The sequence below is a fragment of the Rattus norvegicus genome, chromosome 5 (genome assembly GCF_036323735.1).
Source record: "Rattus norvegicus strain BN/NHsdMcwi chromosome 5, GRCr8, whole genome shotgun sequence".
Lineage (NCBI taxonomy): Eukaryota > Metazoa > Chordata > Mammalia > Rodentia > Muridae > Rattus > Rattus norvegicus.
In genome coordinates this window covers 11,321,848-11,328,009 of record NC_086023.1, presented here as the reverse complement: position 1 = coordinate 11,328,009, position 6,162 = coordinate 11,321,848, and the positions used below count along the sequence as shown (strand labels likewise).

Below are 6,162 nucleotides of genomic sequence, written 5' to 3'. Positions count from 1 at the left end.
GGCTTACTTCCGGTTTAGTGTCTTCTGTGAGTTAGGCAACCTGCTATTTTCATGAGTGTCTGGGAATTCTTCAGCGGAGTATGAATTCTTCCAAATTCCAGGTCTATTGTCCTTGCCTATGACCTTTAGCCCCGGTTTAAGACTTTTCAGTCTCCTGTGTTTAGCTTCGGGACATTCTGCCAGAGCTAATGCTTCAAAGCCTTTTGAGCGTTGGCATGAGTAGTCAGCCTTACCCCTGGAGGGCCGTTTGCTCTTTTTGCTATAACTAGTAGAGATGAGAGTAAACGTGCTCCTTTACCAAGGCAGAGTGTTTACCAAGGTAACCCGCTACTTACTCCAGTGCCTCTCGGGAATGTGATATTTGTGCTTAAGGGTTAATCAACCTTCCTGGCTCCTTCATTTGTTCTTTCAGACTACATCGAAAATCATAATGCTGGATTTGTGACGTCACCCTCAATTGTTTCCAGACGGCTTCTCCGGCTGATCAAAAAGAAGACGAGGCCAGTGTATGCGCATGGGGAAGTAGATCTTCAAACAGAAAGAGGGTTCAGGAATAAAAACTGTAATAATAATATGGAGATCACAAAATAACCGTAGGTAAAGTAAATTGCCTTTTCCCTCTGTCTCAAAACAGGGTCTTTGATCAATTGTGTGAGTGTATAAAAATTTGAACTCTAAAGAAGCCAGGCAGGCTTCTAAAACCCAAACATCAAAAGCTTTGCTTCCATTAGAGAAATTTAAAGCCATGATACTCTGAATGGGTTTGAAATTCTCTAAAATGAGTTCTAATAATAACCTTCATGGACAGAAAGAAAAAGAACAGTAGGTGACGTGGCTTCATGCTACCATTTTTCTCTGGTACATTAGTTTTCCAAAGATGGCATTTTGGCTTGTACCAAATAAGAGGGCAAAGGTTACCAAATGCAAGCACGGGGAAGCCAGAAACCAGAACAGCCCTCACAATGGAAGGGGAAATCCAAGCTGTCAGCTCTGAATAGAGAGAAATTGTATGTGTGAAATTGACAACCAGCAGCGGCCTGGCACCATCAGAGAGGCCAGGAAATTAGCTCAACCGGGTTCCTACTCACTGTCTTAGGGCTGGGGTTGTGCTGTGATGTGCTCAAGATACACACCCAGGCCCTTGATCACATTGGCAATGTCAGGTTTTAGTCGGAAAGCATTCTAAACAAATAAAATATTGAGAACAGACTTCCTTAATCGGACAGAACAAACATAAAGAAATGCAAGCTACCCCTTGAGAGCTGTTAACAATGGGTGCATCTGTCTTTGGTCCTGAGCCCACTAAAGGACCTCTTTACATTCTTTTGCCTTTTAAAAACCGTTGGATGCTTTATATTTTCTTAAGTTATATAAGTTTTCTCGGTTATATAAAGGCGATTTCACCTGATTGTGCTGTGCACTTCGAGCGTATCTCCTCATTCCCCATCCTTAGCCAGTCTAGATGGTCTTTGTGCCCATCCACACCTTTCCATCCTCAGTGCCAACCACTGGATTCAGGTTTTCAGGACCTGAAACACTCAGTGCTTGTGACGGCTGCTCTCTCTAGACCAGCTTGTACAATGTGCTCGCCCCACCTTACCTGAAGCCATAGCTCACATCTATTCAGAAAGGATTTGGGGGGTTGGGGATTTAGCTCAGTGGTAGAGCGCTTGCCTAGGAAGTGCAAGGCCCTGGGTTCGGTCCCCAGCTCCGGGGGGGGGGGGGGGGGGGAGAAAGGATTTGGGAGGGAGGTCATCAACTCTGTTGCCCTGAATAGAGAGGATGTGAGACCCCCAGAATCCTCTGCCTGCTGCCCCTGCAGTTCCCTTGATTGTCACGAGTGGGAAACAGGGCTGCAGAGATGATTGAGCAGCTAAGAGCACCGGCTGCTCTTCCAGGGAACCTGGGTTTGACTCCCAGAATCCACAAATGTAATTTCAGTTCCAGGAAATCTGTTGTCTTCAGGCATTTGTGAGCAGACCTAAGGCATATGGTGCACCAACACACATACAGTTAGATACTCATATACATAAATTAAAATTTAAATTAAAGCATTGAAAATAAGTCCGGTGATGGTGGTGCACATCTTTAGTCTCGGCACTTAGGAGGCAAAGGCAGGCAACTCTCGGTGAGTTGGAAACAGCTTGGTCTACATTGGTCTTGATCCAAGACAGCCAAAACGGCACAGCGAAGTTCTGTCTCAAACAAAACAACAACAACAACAACAACAACAAAAACAATATGATAAAGTCAGGGGTAAATTTGTATATAATCATAATTACCCTCACAGGTGACTGAAAGACCCCTGGAGCGGGGAGACCCTCACTCAAGTCTCGGGATGATGCGACCCCCCAAGAACTCACGTGAGACTGTCCTTGCTGTAATAAACATGAGGTTTATTGATAGGAACCAGTGCACTGGGGTCGAGACTCATATCCCACGCAGGGGCAGTGGAGTTCGACCCCCAATAACTAAGACAAGGGGAATTTAAAGGAAGAAACCTCAACCCCAGTGGGTAGGGAGGGCGTCATTGGAAAATGTCGAGAATGCCAGTGAAAAATCACAAGGAGGAGCTTCCCGCTTCTCAAGATTATTCTCTAAGATTTTAATCTAACTTTATGGTCAGTTAGTACAGGTAGAGGGCAGGGTCTGGAATTTGAGGTATTTGGGGCTTTTTTAAACTTCTGACTTCTTAGCTGCATTTTTTATTCTTTCAGTGACCAACCATAAATATAATCCACCAACATCTCAACATCACAACAGGAAACTCAGTATAATTCACAGCTGGAGCACCAAACATCTCTATATATCCCATCACTCTACGTAGCCTAGGGTGATCCTGAGCTTGCTTCAGCCTCCTGGGTGCCTGCTCAAGCATATACCACCACACCTAGCTAGAGTCTGAGTTTTAAGAGCCAAACCTCCTTACTCTACTCTGTGAGACATCAAACTAAAGAATGGATTCCCCTCAAACCGGAGGCTTCCAGGCTGATTTCTGGTGATCTGGAAGATAAGCTTTGATTGTAAGTGGAGGTTGGGTCGGGGTGGGGGCTTCGAGAGCTGTGAGAAACAGCCAGGGTGTGAAGTGAATGGTGCTGTGCCAAGCTACTGACTCAGGATCAGTTAACCACTAAGAGCAGAAATAACACTAAGGTGACCTGTTTCTCAGAGGAAAGCACTCTGTTTCCCCACAGGTCTTACAGCCATCTCTCTAGGTGTGATGCTTTCAGGAGAGTAACGTTTGAAACCCACTGAAGGAGCAGAATCATCCTCGAATCCTGCCACTCTCAGGGACTCAAGAACAGTCCTCAGGCTTCTGAGCTCGTGATCCTCCAACTCCCCACATGTGGAAGCCAAGGTGGCCGTTGACATACAAACTACTCAACCTAAACCAGTAGTACCTGATGTGGCCTCGATAGTGTGTGTCCCAGACCTTGACCATTATGCTCTTACCAGTTAAATAACTGAGGTTTGAAGAAAGTAGGAGCATAGCTAAAGGAACCGTGACTATCTCTACATGAGCAGAGAGCAGCGTTCTTGTGGGTGACACCTGAGCAGAGATGTAGGGGACCAAAGAAAGCTCTGTAGACAGGATGTGTGCCATTATCTGAATGCTGGGCATCGGAGGGCACCTGGAATCCACGTGCAGTAACTGGCCTTCCCAGGAGAAAAGGATACATTCTTTTTTTTTCATAATATTTTTATTGATTATTTGGGAATTTGATATTATGAACCCCAGTCACACTCACTTCCCAGTGGGGGAAAAAAACTATAAAGAGGCATATGTGTCCCTCTCTTTGGCTCTCAAACTATTAAAACAATGACCCCCAAGAAATTAGATCTTCCTTAAGAATCACCTACTGGAGAAGAAAGGTCTGAAGCTGAGGGATGGGGGATGGGGATGTCAGCCAGAAGAGGGTCGGGGATGGGCTGTCAAGAAGAGGAGGGTGGGGGTTGGGGGTCTCAGCCAGAGGAAAATGGGGGATGGAATGTCAACCAGAGGAGGGTGGGGGATGGGGTGTCAGTCAGAGAAGGGTAGGGGATAGGGTGTCAGTCAGAGGAAGATGGGGGATGGGATGTCAACAAGAGGAGAGTGGGGGATGGGGTGTCAGCATGAGGGTTGGGGGATGGGGTGTCAGCCAGAAGAAAAATTTTTCTCCTGCAGGAAGATCTTCAGCTTGTCGATGACCTAGGAGACTCTTGGATGAACCATGATGAGCGGGACACACTCTTGCAGGTTGCTGAGTATTGCCTGCCGCTTAAAGCTTACCCTCAAATCAAAACAAAAAGTGGACTAGGGGAGGGGCACAACGGATCTCTTTATCCCTCTTCACAACATGAACACACTGAAAAAAATGTCCTTGCTCTAACTTTTCACTGTTAGTATCATTGACTGGGCCAGTTGAGGACAGGTGACTGAACCTGGGTGAGCACAGGCTGAGGCCTAGTTACAATAGTAGAGAATGGCTCTCGCTGCCCTATTGTGAGGCTCATCAGAGAGAATTCCCGAGCCTTTGAGTGCTTATGGCCACTTCTAGGAACCTGTTTTAAAGCAGAACAGAAAAAAGAGCCTGTCTTGACGATTTTCACAAGGCCTGCACGTCTGCTCCAATCTGTGGTGTTTGTTTGCTTGCTTGTGTAAGGCTTGAAGTGAGTCTTAACTACCAGAAAACCCCCCAAGTGAGACACAGGAATGGAGTTCGATGCAAACGAAAGAGGTTTATTGTTCTGGTGCGTCCACGTGGACCTTCATCAGCCCCTCATGGCATTTCGAGTGACTATACGGTGACCCCAATGGCTATAACAAACAGTTTTTATACTTTTTAGGGGTACAGGTTACATCAGCAAGGTTACAGTTTAAACTTATTGGCTAGCATATGACATGCATTTGAACTCTATCTGGGACCAGAGGGTTAGGTGACTATCAGTCAGTACATTCTGCAGTTTTTCAAGAATATCCCTGCTTCTCCGAGAACTGTGGGTGGAGAACGGAACTTGGCCTAGCCTTGACTCAAGGCCGGAAGCTGGTACTTGGCCTAATCTTGACCTGAGGCAGTGTGTGTAGGGGCAAAAGCCCCTAGGGCCCTTCACAGGAACCCCGTAACCTTCCTACTTTCTACCAGGCCAAGCTTCTTAATAGCTCTTAGACTTCAGATAGAACTAGGGTCCTTCGCTTGCTTGCTTGCTTCTCCAATAATCATGATTGAGCCCTGCATCATGATGGTATCTGGCCTCTCCCAGTCCAATTGAACTCTAAATCATTTCTAGTTAATGGTACCTCCCTACCTCCCATCCTGCCTATGTCTAGAGGCCTGATGAATCAATTGCCTATCTTCTCATCCTGACCTCCCCCACAGGTCCTTTTCCATGACTGTAAGCCATCTGTTCTGCATCAGACCCAGACTTCTCCAACCACAAAAAGACCTATATTTGGATTTTTGTAGAACACTGATCCTTTGTGGATAGATTCTCTATCTGTATGTTCAATTAACTACAAAACAGAAATATCCCGGAGGCAAGTCGGTAGATTTTGTTAAATGTCACTCTCTAAACAATGTAGCACACACATCAGTTAAGTTGTTCTAGATATGGTGGTGTGAACGAAAACTCCCCACAAGATCAGATGTTTGGATACTTGGCCCCCAGTTGGTAGATGTGACCTTGCTAGACAAAGTTGAGGGCTGGCTTTGAGGTTTCAGAAGGCTCATGCCATTCCCAGAGTGCTTGCTCTGCCTGCTGCGTGTGACTCTCAGCTTGTTGCTCAAGCCACCATGTCTGCCCGATGCCCTGTTACCTCACTGTAACAATGTTGGACACATCTCTCTGGAGCCACGTATCCCAAATAAACCCTTGCTTCTGTAAGTTGCCTTGGTTCTGGTGTCTCGTCACAGCCATAGACAAGTAACCAAGACACTGGGTATACAGGAAGTCCAGAAATAAAGTAATGTTGGTCAGTATTTATAGGTCATCTGCAAATGTTATAGCATTTGATTGGCACGTGCGAGTTTAGTGTCTACGGGTATCCTGGAAACAGTTCCAGTGGCTACTGAATATGAATGTACCTTCGAATTTGATTCCATTAACTGACCCAAAATCCTCCAAAAGAATTGAAAACTGGTATTTCTCATTCTTCTTAAATATTTGCTGTTTGCAGACCATGGT

General features: G+C 45.8%; 1 long non-coding RNA gene across 3 annotated transcripts; it reads left to right on the top strand.

The window, feature by feature from the left end:
* Nucleotides 1–5,858, top strand: LOC102548247 (uncharacterized). Of its 3 annotated transcripts, none has more exons than XR_010066821.1 (6): nt 82–319; nt 413–593; nt 2,291–2,363; nt 2,718–3,023; nt 3,195–3,358; nt 4,166–5,858. It is a non-coding gene; the product is annotated as an uncharacterized LOC102548247 (long non-coding RNA). The 3 variants fall into 3 exon arrangements; XR_353815.5 differs by having other exon boundaries at nt 413–597; XR_010066820.1 differs by lacking the exon at nt 3,195–3,358 and having other exon boundaries at nt 1–101; nt 413–597.
* Nucleotides 5,859–6,162: the final 304 nt, after the last annotated feature.